This window comes from Nerophis ophidion, linkage group LG08, assembly GCF_033978795.1.
Source record: "Nerophis ophidion isolate RoL-2023_Sa linkage group LG08, RoL_Noph_v1.0, whole genome shotgun sequence".
In the NCBI taxonomy this organism is placed as follows: domain Eukaryota; kingdom Metazoa; phylum Chordata; class Actinopteri; order Syngnathiformes; family Syngnathidae; genus Nerophis; species Nerophis ophidion.
Window position 1 is genome coordinate 74641606 of NC_084618.1, and position 19020 is coordinate 74660625.

A 19020-nucleotide genomic window follows, 5' to 3' on the forward strand; every position below is an offset into this window, starting at 1 on the left:
AAATGCATAATAAAGAAGGAAAAAAAGATATATAAGTCGCATTTTTTGAGGAAATGTATTTGATAAAACCCAACACCAAGAATATCAATCAATCAATCAATGTTTACTTATATAGCCCTAAATCACTAGTGTCTCAAAGGGCTGCACAAACCACCACGACATCCTCGGTAGGAAAACTCACACCCAGTGGGACATTGGTGACAATAATGACCCAGTGGGACGTCGGTGACAATGATGACTATGAGAACCTTAGAGAGGAGGAAAGCAATGGATGTCGAGCGGGTCTAACATGATACTGTGAAAGTTCAATCCACAATGGATACAACACAGTCGCGAGAGTCCAGTCCAAAGAGGATCCAAGACACAGCAGCGAGAGTCCCGTTCACAGCGGAGCCAGCAGGAAACCATCCCAAGCGTAGGCGGACCAGCAGCGCAGAGATGTCCCCAGCCGATACACAGGCGAGCAGTACATGGCCACCGGATCGGACCGGACCCCCTCCACACGGGAGAGTGGGACATAGAAGAAAAAGAAAAGAAACGGCAGATCAACTGGTCTAAAAAGGGAGTCTATTTAAAGGCTAGAGTATACAAATGAGTTTTAAGGTGAGACTTAAATGCTTCTACTGAGGTGGCATCGCGAACTGTTACCGGGAGGGCATTCCAGAGTACTGGAGCCCGAACGGAAAATGCTCTATAGCCCGCAGACTTTTTTTGGGCTTTGGGAATCACTAATAAGCCGGAGTCCTTTGAACGCAGATTTCTTGCCGGGACATATGGTACAATACAATCGGCAAGATAAGATGGAGCTAGACCGTGTAGTATTTTATACGTAAGTAGTACAACCTTAAAGTCACATCTTAAGTGCACAGGAAGCCAGTGCAGGTGAGCCAGTACAGGCGTAATGTGATCAAACTTTCTTGTTCTTGTCAAAAGTCTAGCAGCCGCATTTTGTACCAACTGTAATCTTTTAATGCTAGACATGGGGAGACCCGAAAATAATACGTTACAGTAGTCGAGGCGAGACGTAACAAACGCATGGATAATGATCTCAGCGTCTTTAGTGGACAGAATGGAGCGAATTTTAGCGATATTACGGAGATGAAAGAAGGCCGTTTTAGTAACGCTTTTAATGTGTGCCTCAAAGGAGAGAGTTGGGTCGAAGATAACACCCAGATTCTTTACCGTGTCGCCTTGTTTAATTGTTTGGTTGTCTAATGTTAGAGTTGTATTATTAAATAGAGTTCGGTGTCTAGCAGGACCGATAATCAGCATTTCCGTTTTTTTGGCGTTGAGTTGCAAAAAGTTAGCGGACATCCATTGTTTAATTTCATTAAGACACGCCTCCAGCTGACTACAATCCGGCGTGTAGGTCAGCTTTAGGGGCATGTAGAGTTGGGTGTCATCAGCATAACAGTGAAAGCTAATACCGTATTTGCGTATGATGTCACCTAACGGCAGCATGTAGATGCTGAAGAGTGCAGGGCCAAGGACCGAACCCTGGGGAACTCCACACGTTACCTTAACGTAGTCCGAGGTCACATTGTTGTGGGAGACACACTGCATCCTATCAGTAAGATAAGAGTTAAACCAAGACAGGGCTAAGTCTGACATACCAATTCGTCTTTTGATACGTTCTAATAAAATATTAAGATCGACGGTATCGAAAGCAGCGCTAAGAATAGACATTTGAAAGGCAATTTAAAATAAATAAAGAATAGTGAACAACAGGCTGAATAAGTGTACGTTATATGACGCATAAATAACCAACTGAGAAGGTGCCTGCTATGTTAACGTAACATATTATGGTAAGAGTCATTCAAATAACTATAACATATAGAACATGCTATACGTTTACCAAACAATCTGTCACTCCTAATCACTAAATCCCATGAAATCTTATACGTCTAGTCTCTTACGTGAATGATCTTAATGATATTATTGGATATTTTACGGAAATGTGTTAATAATTTCACACATAAGTCGCTCCTGAGTATAAGTCTCACCCCTGGCCAAACCATGAAAAAAACTGCGACTTATAGTCCGCAAAATACGGTAGTTCCTCTTTCCCTTTTATTAAACAAAATTCTTTAAAAAAAAAGATATCAAAACACAGCATTCAGTGGCGTCCAAAACTGAGTGCAAGCTCACGCAATGTATGAACCCTCAGATTTGATGCTTTGGCATTGTTTGACAAAAATATTCAACATTTTAACAATATAAACAAATTAGAAAAGAGGAAAGTCATTAACAAATACAACAAAAGACTGATTTTGTGAAAACATAATCTATCTAATCTCTCTTCTGTCGATCATATGCTGATACTATCGTTGGTATCGACTTTACCGACTTACGGATCGATCTGCCCTCCTTTTACATGTATGGAGGAACTCTAGAAAGGCTCGATATGGAAATTCAAGAACACTTGAGATGTCACGGTGAAGCCCAGTTCTTACAGCGAAACCTTAATAACTTCTTGAACTGGGTTAATAAATCGAACATTTTGTATAGAGAAGCACATTTCTCCAAGAGAAACAATGTAAAAAAAAATAATAATAATGGTTTCCATCCTCGACAAAAGTCTCTATTTTATTAAAGGTTTGTACACATTGTTAAGTGCTATACAGTACTGTGTATCAAACAATCATAACATGGAAATGATGAATTAACTATCTCTTCATTACCAATCTTAAACAACAATAAGCTGTATGCGCTGCTCTGCCAACACGCTTACGCATACAGAAGTCCCTTTGGTGCTCTCACAAACGACCGGAAATCACAGAAATCCTTAACTTTAACAACCATATTGTTACAATAATGACGTGAAATAGACTTATAGTTAGGGGTGTAACGGTACACTAAAATTTCGGTTCGGTACGTACCTCGGTTTAGAGGTCACGGTTCGGTTTTTTGGTTATTTATTTACCAAATTTGTAAACAATGGCATAACATAGATATACACACAGGGTCCATTGCCAGGGTTAATGTGGTCAACATATATAAAATAAAAACTAAATAAGATAAGGCTCAGAATGGTTCCTTAACAAAACCTTTCTACATATAAAGTGCTTTTTTTGATTGATTGATTAAGACTTTTATTATTAGATTGCACAGTACAGTACATATTCCGTACAATTGACCACTAAATGGTAACACCCGAATAAGTTTTTCAACTTGTTTAAGTCGGGGTCCACGTTCTTCAACATTAAACTGCCTCCAGTGGTTGCTCAGATGAAATAAAATGACGAAACTTTTCTTCTACATATAAAAAGTGCAACATTAAACAGTTTCAAGTCAACTCAGCCTCAGATTAACTTTTCTTTCCCCCCCAACCTGGCTAACTTGGTAGTAAGAGGAGATATGGGCTTATTGTTCTTCCATTATAGAAGTGGGTCAAAATCTAGTTTTAATGCAATACAGCAACCCCGAACAGAACAAGCGGTAAAAAATGGATGGATGGAAGGTCTTAAATGTGCTGCTATAAAAAACATTTGTTATTGCTTTAGCCCTGCCTGGCTAGCCGAGGAGAGGCTGTTTGAATGTGGTGTTTGCACCTTGCTCCTCTTTCGCTTCCTTAAAGCAAGCTTGACTTGGGGGTGGTGCCGCTTCAAAGGGGTGACGTGTTGGCAGAAGCATACCCTACTGCTGCTGAACAATATCGGCAAACCTCCGTCCTCCATTGTTGTATTGCACCGCGAAGCCGAAGTGTTCCCAAACGGGAGATGTTAACGAGCCAGGAGGGTCTTCCAGCTCTGGCTTTTGCACATTGTCCTAGCCCGGTCACTGCTAGCATGCCGTGTGTTGTGCTTCGCTCTGCATTGTTTACACAACGTGCGGTGCGCTACCTAATATGTCCGTGTGGAAACTCGTTCGGTACACCTCCGAACCGAACCGAAACCCCCGTACCGAAACGGTTCAATACAAATACACGTACCGTTAAACCCCTACTTATGGTACATTTATATCGTCAAAGAAGCAGCTCATAAGAGGAGAGAAAGGAGCAGACCGAGGAGGGGTATTGATTGATTGATTAATTGAAACTTTTATTAGTAGATTGCACAGTACAGTACATATTCCGTACAATTGTCCACTAAATGATAAAACCCGAATGAGTTTTTCAACTTGTAAATCAATACATGGTGTGTCTTCTCCTGGAAGAGGCGCCACTGAACAATAGGTAGTATTCTCTCCCACTGGGAAATAAGTCCACTTTGCCATGTTTTTCAAGAAAATGTCTGCTCTCATCACAATTAAAAACTTTCTGTTGCTCAAGCTCTTCACGACGAACAAGTACACAATGACTGCCAGCGGGACACAAAATGTACGAATGAAGCTTTTGTTAACAGAGGCCTATTTGGCCCGATCTAAAAGTTTTTGCAAATATAGGGGTTTGTATATTGAGGTTCTACTGTATATCACTTGGCTTTCTCTGCGCCTTTCAAGCCAAAAACGTACAATAGCAAGTTAGGAAGACTGTTGCTTCAAAGTCGGGTCACCACAGCCTGGTTTTGACGGTGAGCCTCCCCCGGGTGTCCATCTTCCCCGTGTGTCTTTTCCCTGTTTGTGTCAGAAGGACAAGAGGCCACATTTGCAGGGTGGACTTTTATCTGAACCAGCAAGAGTGAACGCTCCCTCCAGGCGACTGAAGGCTCCGTTGGAATAATAATAGGCTTTAAGAATGAAGATGTCAAGCCAAAAAAAGTGAAAGTCATCAACCGGGTTTTTAAGGCCCCTTTTTCTGGGAGAAAAACAAATTACTCCCCAATGTCAAAAGGAGGTGAAGACTTCTGTAATCTCACCATCGCGTTCAGAGATCTGGCCCGCGGCGAGGCAGCAGTGTGTCGACGCTTCGGAATCCTCTGTCTGAGCCGCTTTGCATCACCAACCGCCACCCGCCTCCTGCCATCAGAGGCAAGGTGATGCAAATAAAACCAATAACAGCCCGCCCGCAAATCATAACATTTCCCTTATTTACCAGATGACTAATTATTTTGTCTTTATCGCCACAATGGAAAAACATGTCGCCCTTGAGGAGTCTTATCTGCAAGCTCGTTATTCCTCAAGGAGATACAAGCAAATCCCGCATGCCATTTTAATGGATTATCAAGAAACACAATTAATGCTCACCAGTTTTTTTTTGCACATGGTGGAACAACGCTTAGTAAGAACTTAATGCACAAACTATCAAAATTGTGTTGTAGACACCTTAGAAACATGAGGACATGAAGGAGGAAACGGTACAGTTCATGGATAGACTGGGAAAAGATTGTTTCTTTTTAAGACAGTTATCGTCACGTTCCAAAATAATGACATTTTGGGTGTGGACTGTTATATTGTGTTCATTGTAGGGTGTTAGTGTCACGAGGGGCGCGCATAATGATGCACAAGTTGTCACCCCAAGATGCACATGGACCAGACGGGACAGGAATAGCAGGTAAGAGCTTGATTAAATATACACAAATAAAATAACATTGGTACAAAAACGGGCAAAAGAAAAGCGTGTGCCGAGCGCACGGGAAGCTAAGGTAAAACTTAGCACAAGAACTAGACATTGGAAGGTACCCACGTGAAAGTTGCTTACCGCAAACAAAGGATCAAGATCAAACGGAGGGAAAAGGCAGGCTTAAATAAGGGCAGTAATCAGGAATCACAGGTGCGCGACAAAAACCAGAGCAGGTGGAACAAATCAGAAACTATGGTAACAATGTAAATAAGGAATAGCTATCGGAAGAGTCCAAAAATAATCAAAAAACACAAAAGTACTCAAAAACCAAAATAACATATGATCCGGGCGGCGGATCATAACAGTTAGGACACATCATTTGTTTTGCTGTTATGAAATGTAAAGCAAATCAATTGAGGGGGATCGCAACACTTTAATGCAGGACTTTTTAATGTCACAAATGTTAAACATTTCAAAAATATTTTTTATCGCTAACATACTGTGCAAAAAACAACAGTAACAATTCATTTTTTTCTGATTTTGTGTTGTAATTTCTAAGCTTACTATACATACAGTCGTGGTCAAAAGTTTAAATACACAAGTCCATGTCAGAAAACCAACGCATTTAGCTGAACTGCACCAATTTTGTCAAGTGGAATGGTCAAAAATTCCACCAGAAGCTTGTGGATGGCTGTCAAAAGTGCTTTATTACAGTGAAACTTGCCAAGGGACATGTAACCAAATATTAACATTGCTGTAGATAGGCTCCAGCACCCCCCGTGACCTCAAAAAGGACAAGCGGTAGAAAATGGTTGAATGGATGGATATATACTTTTGACCCAGCAAATTTGATCACATTAAAGTTAAAGTACCAATGATTGTCACACACCCAGTTTGGAGCTGAAGTCATAGAGAAGTTCCTTAACCGCATAAATTACGACTTTAATTTTATTGACAGTTTATTTAAGAAATGTATTTATCATTATAATTAATTATTAAGCTAGAATTTATTTATTTTAGCACTGTAATTGTTTTAAATATTTTTTTACAAGTCCCTTTTTTTGCTTTATTTATTTTGTATGAGATTTATCTTAAGCCTTGATAATAATCATGATTAACACATGCTTTCATGTCATTTGACAAGGTTTATACTGTTAAACTGTAAGTAGGTTATACATAATTATAGTACGGTTTAAAATCAAGAGTATGATGACTAATGCAATGTTAATATTTGAGTGGGTTCCGAGCCCCTCTGTTGTGGAAAAGTTGGACCCCAAAGTCAAAAAGGTTTTGAACCATTGATCGAAATTATGGTCTGTGTATGACACATAAAAAAGTTATAACATCAACAAATGCTGAACAATCATAAAAATTATGGCACAAAAAGTCGTCTTTTTTTCCCCTCCATTTTTGTGTTTTTTTTGTAATTTTTATGCTAACTATAAGTAGGAGGCCATCAAGTTACGGTTGAAATGTTTGTGCTTTTATTAAAATCTTAAACTTTAAGATAAAATCAGTACTGTATTTTCCGGACCATAGGGCGCACCAGATTATAAGGCGCACTGCCGATGAATGGCCTATTTTCGTTTTTATTCATATATAAGGCGCATTAAAGGGGTCATATCATTATTTTATTTTTTTCTAATTGTAAAACACTTCTTTGTGGTCTACATAACATGTACTAGTGGTTCTTAGGTCAAAATGTTGCAGAGAATGTTTTGCAGGTCATCTTCAAGCCGCTCTCTGACAGTCGCTTCAGGGTACGCCGTTTTGTGGGCGGTCTTATTTACGTGACCCACCTTCGGGAGCGTCTTCTCCCCGTCATCTTTTTTGTAGCGGTGTAGCGTGCAAGGACGGGAGTGGAAGAAGTGTCAAAAGATGGAGCTAACTGTTTTAATGACATTCAGACTTGACTTCAATCAATATCGGAGCAGCATCTCCTCATCCGGAAGCAACAACAAGGCCGGAAATGTGTCCCGTGAAAAACCTTCCAACCGGAACTCTCTAATAACTAAAGTTCCGTGGGTGAATATTGTAAAGTCACTAAACCGGTATGTTTTAGTGCTTTCATAGTGAGTTTACTGACAGATATAAGTAAGAACTTAGCACTACTTTATATACTTGAGTGAATAATATAAAGTCACTAAACCGGTATTTTTTAGTGCTTTCATGGTGAGTTTACAGACAGATATAAGTAAGAACTTTACACTATTTTATATTAGAAATAGGCAACAGCGGAGGATGAATGTCCCATAACAAGAAGATCGAGAAAAAGAAGAAGCTTATCGACTACGTCATCGGCACGGGCTACAAAAGCGGACGCGTGCAATTTTTCAGGATTTATGCAGATTCCAAATGCAGATCAGCAGGTACCAGAAGGTAATTAAAGTTGCCTTTACATAATATTGTGAAACAAAATGCCAGATATGTCTTACATTATACACACACCGTAATAATACTTGTATGTTTAATGCGCCAACAATCCATCAAGCGGTGAGGCTCCATAGCTTACCAAAGTCGTACTAAAACATTTTGATAGATTTTTGAGCCCGTGTGTAATGTTCTATATTTTCAATGGAACATATAAAATGTTGGTGTTGTTTACTTCAGTCATATAGCCATCATACACATATCGTCTTATGTATGACTGCCATCTACTGGTCACACTTAAAACTACACCATGTACCAAATAAAATGGCTTCTAGGTCGGTAAGCAAAACCAGAATTATTCCGTACATTAGGCGAACCGGGTTATAAGGTGCACTGTCAAGTTTTGAGGGGGAAAAAAGGATTTTAAGTGCGCCTTATAGCCTGGAAAATATGGCACTTTCCCGCTCTGTTCCTGTAGGTGGTGTCAATGCGCATTACAATCTTGTAACCCACTACCAATCAAATGCAGAAAATAGAAGTGCCAAGACATAATGATTCAAGTTAGAGTGGAAATTTTGTAGGTTGTTGTCGTTAAAGTACCAATAATAGTCACACACACACTAGGTGTGGTGAAATTATCCTCTGCATTTGACCCATCCCCTTTTTCACTCCCTGGGAGGTGAGGGGAGCAGTGAGCAGCAGCGGTGGCAGTGCCCAGCCATAATTTTGTTGATTTAACCCCCAATTCCAACCCTTGGTGTTGAGTGCCAAGCAGGGAGGTAATGGCTCCCATTTTTTATAGTCCTTGGTATGACTCGGCCGGGGCTTGAACTCACGACCTACTGATCTCAGGGCGGACACTCCAGCCATAAGGCCACTGAGCAGGTGTTACTGTTCCACTCCTACTGTAGGAAGCAATAATGCGCATTTTGATCTTGTAACAGACTATTAAACAAATGCAGAAGAAACTGTTTATGTACCCAAACATTTTTTTTTTATCGATTTCAGAATTTCCGAGGTTTTTTTTCCCACTATGTGTCACATTTTTGTAAGTTTTGCACAATACGGGTTCACTACATTCCTGTAGGTGGCAATAACGTGCTTTACAGAGTATATGAAAATGCAAACCGGTTATTCCATACGGAACGTTTTCCAGAAATCGCTACTCATGTTAATGTGTAAACAGATTTAAAATAAAATGTGCTCTTTACGAAATTCTCACAACCCCGTTTCCATATGAGTTGGGAAATTGTGTTAGATGTAAATATAAACGGAATACAATGATTTGCAAATCCTTTTCAACCCATATTCAGTTGAATATGCTACAAAGACAAGATATTTGATGTTCAAACTCATAAACTTTATTTTTTTTTTGCACATAATAATTAACTTAGAATTTCATGGCTGCAGCACGTGCCAAAGTAGTTGGGAAAAGGCATGTTCACCACTGTGTTACATCACCTTTTCTTTTAACAACACTCAAACGTTTAGGAACTGAGGAAAATAATTGTTGAACCTTTGAAAGTGGAATTCTTTCCCATTCTCGTTTTATGTAGAGCTTCAGTCGTTCAACAGTCCGGGGTCTCCGCTGTCGTATTTTACGCTTCACAATGCGACACACATTTTCGTTGGGAGACATGTCTGGACTGCAGGCGGGCCAGGAAAGTACCCGCACTCTTTTTTTACGAAGCCACACTGTTGTAACACGTGCTGAATGTGGCCTGGCATTGTCTTGCTGAAATAAGCAGGGGCGTCCATAAGAAAGACGTCGCTTAGATGGCAGCATATGTTGCTCCAAAACCTGTATGTACCTTTCAGCATTAATGGTGCCTTCACAGATGTGTAAGTTACCCATGCCTTGGGCACTAATACACCCCCATACCATCACAGATGCTGGCTTTTGAACTTTGCGCCGATAACAGTCTGGATGGTTCGCTTCCCCTTTGGTCTGGATGACACGATGTCGAATATTTCCAAAAACATTTTGAAATGTGGACTCGTCAGAACACTTTTCCACTTTGCATCAGTCCATTTTAGATGATCTCGAGCCCATAGAAGTCGGCGGCGTTTCTGGATGTTGTTGATGAATGGCTTTCGCTTTGCATGGTAGAGCTTTAACTTGCACTTACAGATGTAGCGAAAAACTGTATTTAGTGACAGTGGTTTTCTGAAGTGTTCCTGAGCTCATGTGGTGATATCCTTTAGAGATTGATGTCGGTTTTTGATACAGTGCCGTCTGAGGAATCGAAGGTCACGGTCATTCAATGTTGGTTTCCGGCCATACTGCTTACGTGGAGTGATTTTCTCAAGATTCTCTGAACCTTTTAATGATATTATGGACCGTAGATGTTGAAATCCCTAAATTTCTTGCAATTGCACTTTGAAAAACGTTGTTCTTAAACTGTTTGACTATTTGCTCACGCAGTTGTGGACAAAGGGGTGTACCTCGCCTCATCCTTTCTTGTGAAAGACTGAACATTTTTTGGGAAGCTGTATTTATACCCAATCATGGCACCCACCTGTTCCCGATTAGCCTGCACACCTGTGGGATGTTCCAAATAAGTGTTTGATGAGCATTACTCAACTTTATCAGTATTTATTGCCACCTTTCCCAACTTCTTTGTCACATGTTGCTGGCATCAAATTCTAAAGTTAATGATTATATGCAAAAAAAAATGTTTATCAGTTTGAACATCAAATATGTTGTCTTTGTAGCATATTCAACTGAATATGGGTTGAAAATGATTTGCAAATAATTGTATTCCGTTTATATTTACATCAAACACAATTTCCCAACTCATATGGAAACAGGGTTTGTAAATACAAGTGTAAAAGATGGAAGACACCAAAGGCCAATGGCGTGCCCGCAGTCCAACGCGCTACAACGGGTCACAAATGCAGCTCGACACCAACGGGTAAACCCGAGCGACGGCCTCTTGTCTTTGAACTCTGGCGTCTGGTGTCATGCCACGGCCGGCGCCACCGTAGCCCGTTGTCACGCCGCATCCGCGAGACGGCGGTGAGGTTGAAGGGACAGGCAACACGCCAGCGGAGCATCCCCGATCCCCGGCCACATGACTCAACACGTCCGTGTGCGTTAGGCCCGGCTCTGTCAGGGCCATGAGGGCGCCCGGCCCGCTGGTGTTGAGTCACTGACACACTGGACTCTAGCCTGTACGGAGCATGACGAGGAGGGGAAGTGGCCAACGCTGTCATGTTCTCTGGAGGAGGGCCAAGACGTGTGGTATGCATGGATGCACACATGTACTTGGAGGCCCTCTCAGGGCTTTTTTATTGTCCTGACGAGCTTTATGCTCTATTTACCTTTTATTCCTGGCTGCACCAAACAGTATAGAAAGACTCACATGACGCCACAATATTAGGTACATAGTGTACAAGATACATCATATTGCCTAAATATGGGGCGCTCACACTTTTTCTGCAGGCGAGCTACTTTTCAATTGACCAAGTCGAGGAGATCTACCTCATTCCTATTTATATTTATTTATTTATGAAAGAGACATTTTTGTTAACAAGTTAATGGTGTTTAATGATAATACAAGCATGTTTAACACACATAGATTCCTTTCTTTCATGAAGACAAGAATATAAGTTGGTGTATTTGATTCTGATGACTTGATTTGATTGGAATTAGACAGTGGTGCTGATAACGTCCGCATTTTCAAATGGAGGAAAAAAAAAAGTCCTCCTTTCTGTCCAATACCACATGAAAGTGGTTGGATTTGGCATCTCATTTGTCCAACTTGCATACTCGTTTTTAAACACTTTGTTATGAGAGTAGCATATGTGTGTGGCCCTTTAATGTCTGGCAGCAGGTGAGTGACGTAAGTGACTGTGCGGGTGGGCAAGCAAGTGAGAAAGCGGTCGCTGAGGGCCGAGGAGAAATACATTGCCATCAAACTCCGTAGCTTGCTAGCTTTCTGAGACTCTTATTTTGTTAGCACAGGCAGGATGAAACAGGTCTTTTATGGTGAAGACAGGAACTGTGCAGTCGGTCTTTAGAGTTTTGACAGTAGGTACGGAGTCTCTAGAAATAAAATGTGTTTCTCTGCGTCTGCCCTGTTAGTGATTTTTTTCTTAAATATGAGCTCGCAGCAGCCAGCGTCATCTCACAAGATCCTCGGGTGCCGAGAATGTCAAACAACTGACGAAAGTGAAGTCTTGGTATGATTGATGATTGCTCATTTTTATGTCTATTTTTTAATGCCTGGCTTGAGATCGACTGACACACCCTCCGAGATCGACCAGTCGATCGCGATCGACGTAATGGGCACCCCTGGCCTAAAGCAGGGGTCACCAACGCGGTGCCCGCGGGCATCAGGTAGCCCGGAAGGACCAGACGAGTCGCCCGCTGGCCTGTTCTAAAAAATAGCTCAAAAAACAGCACTTACCAGTGAGCTGCCTCTATTTTTTAAATTGTATTCATTTACTAGCAAGCTGGTCTCGCTTTGCTTGACATTTTTAATTCTAAGAGAGACAAAACTCAAATAGAATTTGAAAATCAAAGAAAATATTTTAAAGACTTGGTCTTCACTTCATTTATTTTTTACTTTCCTTCTTATAACTTTCAAAAAGACACTTTTACAGAAAAAATACAACCTTAAAAATTATTTTAGAATTTTTAAACACGGGGCTTCACGGTGGGAGAGGGGTTAGTGCATCTGCCTCACAATACGAAGGTCCTGCAGTCCTGGTTTCAAATCTTTCTATGGATGGTTTGCATGTCCTCCCCGTGAATGCGTGGGTTCCCTCCGGGTACTCCGGCTTCCTCCCACTTCCAAAGACATGCACCTGGGGATAGGTTGATTGGCGACACTAAATTGGTCCTAGTGTGTGAATGTGAGTGTGAATGTTGTCTGTCTTTATGTGTTGGCCCTGCGATGAGGTGGCGACTTGTCCAGGGTGTACCCCGCCTTCTGCCCAATTGTAGCTGAGATAGGCGCCAGCGCCCCCCGCGACCCCAAAAAGGGAATAAGCGGTAGAAAATGGATGGATGGATGGATGGATTTTTAAACACATACCTTTTTACCTTTTACATTCCTTCCTCTTCTTTCCTGACAATTTAAATCAATGTTCAAGTAAAAAAAATTGTAAAGAATAATAAATACATTTTAATGTAATTCTTTATTTTAGCTTATGTTTTTTGACAAAGAATATTTGTGAAATATTTCTTCAAACTTATGATTAAAATTCAAAAAATTTATTCTGGCAATAAATTCATTTATTTTGTTACTTTGCTTCTTATGACTTTCAGAAAGACAATTTTAGAGAAAAAATACAACCTTAAAAATGATTTTAGGATTTTTAAACACATATACCTTTTTACCTTTTAAATTCCTTCCTCTTCTTTCCTGATAATTTAAATCAATGTTCAAGTAAATGTATTTATTTTATTGTAAAGAATAATAAATACATTTTAATTTAATTCTTCATTTTAGCTTCTGTTTTTTCGACGAAGAATATACTATTTCTTCAAACCTATTATGATTAAAATTCACAAAAAATACTCAGGCAAATCTACAAAATCTTTAGAATCAAATTTAAATGTTATTTCAAAGTCTTTTGAATTTCTTTTAAAATTTTTGTTCTGGAAACTGTATAAAAAATAATGATTTGTCTTTGTTAGAAATATAGCTTGGTCCAAGTTGTTATATATTCTAACACAGTGCAGATTGGATTTTAACCTATTTAAAACATGTCATCAAAATTCTAAAATTAATCTTAATCAGGAAAAATTACTAATGATGTTCCATTAATTATTTTTTTAATTTTTTCAAAAAGATTCAAATTAGCTAGTTTTTCCTCTTCTTTTTTTTTGGTTGAGTTTTGAATTTCAAAGAGTCGAAATTGAAGATAAACTATGTTTCAAAATTAAATTTTCATTTTTTTTCCTGTTTTCTCCTCTTTTAAACCATTCAATTAAGTGGTTTTTTTTTCATCATTTATTCTCTACAAAAAAACCTTCCGTAAAAGGAAAAAAAATGGACGACGGAATGACAGACAGAAATACCCATTTTTTTAATATATCCCGTTATATAGATTTATTAAAGGTAAATTGAGCAATTTAATTAAGTGTGTATCAAACTGGTAGCCCTTCGCATTAATCAGTACCCAAGAAGTAGCTCTTGGTTTCAAAAAGGTTGGTGACACCTGGCATAAAGTATTTGGCCACATATGAACTTGAAGTGCCATCCCATTCCTAACCCATAGGGTTCAATATGACGTGGGTCCACCTTTTGCAGCTATTACAGCTTCAACTCTTCTGGGAAGGCTGTCCACAAGGTTGCCGAGTGTGTTTCTAGGAATTTTCGACCGTTCTTCAAAAAGCGAATTGGTGAGGTCACACACTGATGTTGGTCGAGAAGGCCTGGCTCTTAGTCTCTGTTTTAATTCATCCCAAAGGTGAAGTGAAGTGAATTATATTTATATAGCGCTTTTTCTTTAGTGACTCAAAGCGCTTTACATAGTGAAACCCATTATCTAATTTTTACATTTAAACCAGTGTGGGTGGCACTGGGAGCAAGTGGGTAAAGTGTCTTGCCCAAGGACACAAAAGCATTGACTAGGATAACGGAAGCGGGGATCGAACCTGCAACCCTCAAGTTGCTGGCACGGCCGCTCTACCAACCGAGTTATACCGCCCCCAAAGGTGTTCTATCCATTACTTGCCAACCTTGAGACCTCCGAATTCGGGAAATTGGGTGGGGTTATTGTAGTGTCCCGCAAGGGGTTCTGAGTATTTGTTCTGTTGTGTTTATGTTGTGTTACGGTGCGGATGTTCTCCCGAAATGTGTTTGTCGTTTTTTGTTTGGTGTGGGTTCACAGTGTGGCACATATTTGTAACAGTGTTAAAGTTGTTTATACGACCACCCTCAGTGTGACCTGTATGGCTGTTGACCAAGTATGCTTGCACGCCCCCAATTTTGTTGTCCGGGTGGAAATTGGGAGAAAGTTGGGAGAATGGTTGCCCCGGGAGATTTTCGGGAGGGGCAATTAAATTCAGGTCTCCCAGGAAAATCAGGAGGGTTGGGAAGTATGGTTATATCGGGTTCAGGTCAGGACTTTGACTGGTTGTTGAGCTTTAAACAAGTCAAGAGGCTGAAGGACTGATTGTATCGGAGTTTATATCGTAGATTTTAGATGCAAGACGATATCACCCGAAACTTTTTATTTTCTTTCTGTCATCGACATTCAATCGCCGGTAGCACGGTGGTAAAGGGGTTAGAGCATGTGTTTCACAATACGAAGGTCCAGAGTAGTCCTGAATTCAATCCCGGGCTCGGGATCTTTCTGTGTGGCGTTTCCCTGTGATGAGGAGGCGTCTTGTCCAGGGTGTACTCCGCCTTCCCCCTGAATGCAGCTGAGATAGGCTCCAGCGACCCCAAAAGGGACAAGTGGTAGAAAATGGATGGATGGACATGCAATCGCGACGTCCTGAAACACTTTTTCCACATAGGCCGGTATGGTCTTTAAATAGCAACTTCCTGTGTCGGAATAGGAAAAACATCTTTGTTTTTCTCAAATCCTGCGGGTTTTTAAAAGTATAGCAAAATTACTACTTAAACATGAGCAAGTTGCTGTTTTTGGACTCGTCTACAAAAACCCTCCTCTAAGATTATTCATCTAGGAATTAATTGCAAAACGCTAGTCTATCTACCCGGAGTGATCTGCTGTTTTTATAAAGCTACAGTACAAACCCTACTCAAAGACCATTTACCCAACGGGAGTGATCTGCTGTTTTTAAGCACCTACTGCAAAATCATTACATAAACATCCTTTGTGACATCACCACTTTGCTGTTTTTAGGAATCTACTGCAAAAACAGTCAAATATTCTCGATGTACTAGAAGGTATCTGTTAGATTTTAAGGACCTCCTGCAAAATCATTACATAAACATCCTTTGTGACATCACCACTTTGCTGTTTTTAGGAATCTACTGCAAAAACAGTCAAACATTATCGATCTACTAGTAGTGATCTGTTGACTTTAAGGACCTTCTGCAAAATCATTACAAAAACATCCTTTGTGATATCACTACTTTGCTGTTTTTAGGTATCTACTGCAAAAACTGTCAAATATTTTCGACCTACTAGAAGTGATCTGTTGATTTTAAGGACCTTCTGCAAAATCATTACAAAAACATCCTTTTTGACATCACCACTATGCTGTTTTTAGGAATCTACTGCAAAAACAGTCAAACATTATCGATCTACTAGAAGTGATCTGTTGACTTTAAGGACCTTCTGCAAAATCATTACAAAAACATCCTTTGTGATATCACTACTTTGCTGTTTTTAGGAATATACTGCAAAAACAGTCAAATATTTTCGATCTACTAGAAGTGATCTGTTGATTTTAAGGACCTTCTGCAAAATCATTACAAAAACATCCTTTGTGATATCACTACTTTGCTGTTTTTAGGAATATACTGCAAAAACAGTCAAATATTCTCGATGTACTAGAGGGGATATGTTGATTTTAAGGACTTTCTGCAAAATCATTACATAAACATTGTTTGTGACATCACCACATTGCTGTTTTTAGGAATCTACTGAAAAAACTGTCAAATATTCTCGCTCTACTAGAAGTGATTTGTTGATTTTAAGGACCTTCTGCAAAATCATTACAAAAACATCCTTTTTGACATCACCACTATGCTGTTTTTAGGAATCTACTGCAAAAACAGTCAAATATTATCGATCTACTAGAAGTGATCTGTTGACTTTAAGGACCTTCTGCAAAATCATTACAAAAACATCCTTTGTGATATCACTACTTTGCTGTTTTTAGGAATATACTGCAAAAACAGTCAAATATTTTCGATCTACTAGAAGTGATCTGTTGATTTTAAGGACCTTCTGCAAAATCATTACAAAAACATCCTTTGTGATATCACTACTTTGCTGTTTTTAGGAATATACTGCAAAAACAGTCAAATATTCTCGATGTACTAGAGGGGATATGTTGATTTTAAGGACTTTCTGCAAAATCATTACATAAACATTGTTTGTGACATCACCACATTGCTGTTTTTAGGAATCTACTGAAAAAACTGTCAAATATTCTCGCTCTACTAGAAGTGATTTGTTGATTTTAAGGACCTTCTGCAAAATCATTACAAAAACATCCTTTTTGACATCACCACTATGCTGTTTTTAGGAATCTACTGCAAAAACAGTCAAATATTATCGATCTACTAGAAGTGATCTGTTGACTTTAAGGACCTTCTGCAAAATCATTACAAAAACATCCTTTGTGATATCACTACTTTGCTGTTTTTAGGAATCTACTGCAAAAACAGTCAAATATTTTCGATCTACTAGAAGTGATCTGTTGATTTTAAGGACCTTCTGCAAAATCATTACAAAAACATCCTTTGTGACATCACCACTTTGCTGTTTTTAGGAATCTACTGCAAAAACAGTCTATTATTCTCGATCTACTAGAAGTGATCTGTTGACTTTAAGGACCTTCTGCAAAATCATTACAAAAACATCCTTTGTGATATCACTACTTTGCTGTTTTTAGGAATCTACTGCAAAAACAGTCAAATATTTTCGATCTACTAGAAGTGATCTGTTGATTTTAAGGACCTTCTGCAAAATCATTACAAAAACATCCTTTGTGACATCACCACTTTGCTGTTTTTTTGGAATCTACTGCAAAAACAGTCTATTATTCTCGGTCTACTAGAAGTGATCTGTTGATTTTAAGGACCTCCTGCAAAATCATTACAAAAACATCCTTTGTGACATCACCACTATGCTGTTTTTAGGAATCTACTGCAAAAACAGTCAAATATTTTCGATCTACTAGAAGTGATCTGTTGACTTTAAGGACCTTCTGCAAAATCATTACAAAAACATCCTTTGTGATATCACTACTTTGCTGTTTTTAGGTATCTACTGCAAAACAGTCAAATATTCTCGATGTACTAGAAGGGATATGTTGATTTTAAGGACTTTCTGCAAAATCATTACATAAACATTGTTTGTGACATCACCGCATTGCTGTTTTTAGGAATCTACTGAAAAAAAACAGTCCAATATTCTTGATCTACTAGAAGTGATCTGTTGATTTTAAGGAACTACCGCAAAATCATTACATAAACATCCTTTGTGACATCATCACTTTGCTGTATTTAGGAATCTACTGAAAAAACAGTCAAATATTCTCAATCCACTAAAAGTGATCTGTTGACTTTAAGGACCTTCTGCAAAATCATTACATAAATATCCTTTGTGACATCACCACTTTGCTGTTTTTAGGAATCTACTGCAAAAACAGTCATATTGTGTGTCCACCTTAAGGGATCTGCTGCAATTGTGTTGTTCTTTGAACCTGTTCACTGCAATAATGACAATAAAACTCTATTCTATTCTAAATGAAATATATTTTTTTAAATCTAGCGATTTTTGGGTTTTTGTTTTTTTTAGACATTGTTATTGCTTTTCAACACTGAAAAAGAAAAAGGCTTTGTGTGTCAATGACCAAAATTATACACTAAACATACCTTTCACGTTTAGCTAAGGATTTCTGTTCTTGCAGGCGTATTGAACTGGTAAAATCTAACTTTGGTGGCATTTTTGTGTCCGGATCTAAGGGACAATACGAAGTGTGAGGAGGTTAGTTTGGCAACATTGTGTGGGCAGTGAAGGGCAGTTTAGTCCCTGACAGTTTCAGGCACTTACCTCTAATTTGGAGCCTTCCTGGTGGGTTAAATAGGGGTGCCGGGGGGCTCGAGACGACAAAAGAAAGTGTTCATTATCGTCACGTCGGCCCAAGCCCACCATTCATGTAGTAACACAGCGGGGGCGGGGGGACATACTGCAGAGCTTCAGGCATCTGAAGACTCTCCTATGTGGCTTGGACTGTAAATATCCAAGCCCAGGAGGTGCGTTTGTAGAAGTGAGTCAAAGGTTCAAGCGCCGCGTACAGTCCAGATGCTGTTTCATCATAAAGACTTGTCCTGGGGGGGGGGTCCTGTTGGCGAGGTTGTTCAGATGGAATCACCGTCAAGGCCAGAGAGCCTCTGGTAGCTTCTGTGAGGATTCCCTGTTCTATGGAGGGTCATGTGGCTCAAAATAAGACTTGATTGATTGATTGAGACTTTTATTAGTAGATTGCACAGTACAGTACATATTCCGTACAATTGTTCACTAAATAGTAACACCCGAATAAGTTTTTC

At 39.4% G+C, this 19020-nt stretch overlaps 1 protein-coding gene across 1 annotated transcript in view; it reads left to right on the plus strand.

Moving 5' to 3' along the window:
• pus3 (pseudouridylate synthase 3) overlaps window positions 1–19020 on the plus strand; it is a 47498-nt gene that overhangs the window by 25448 nt on the left and 3030 nt on the right. The gene's annotated exons all lie outside the window — the stretch shown is intronic.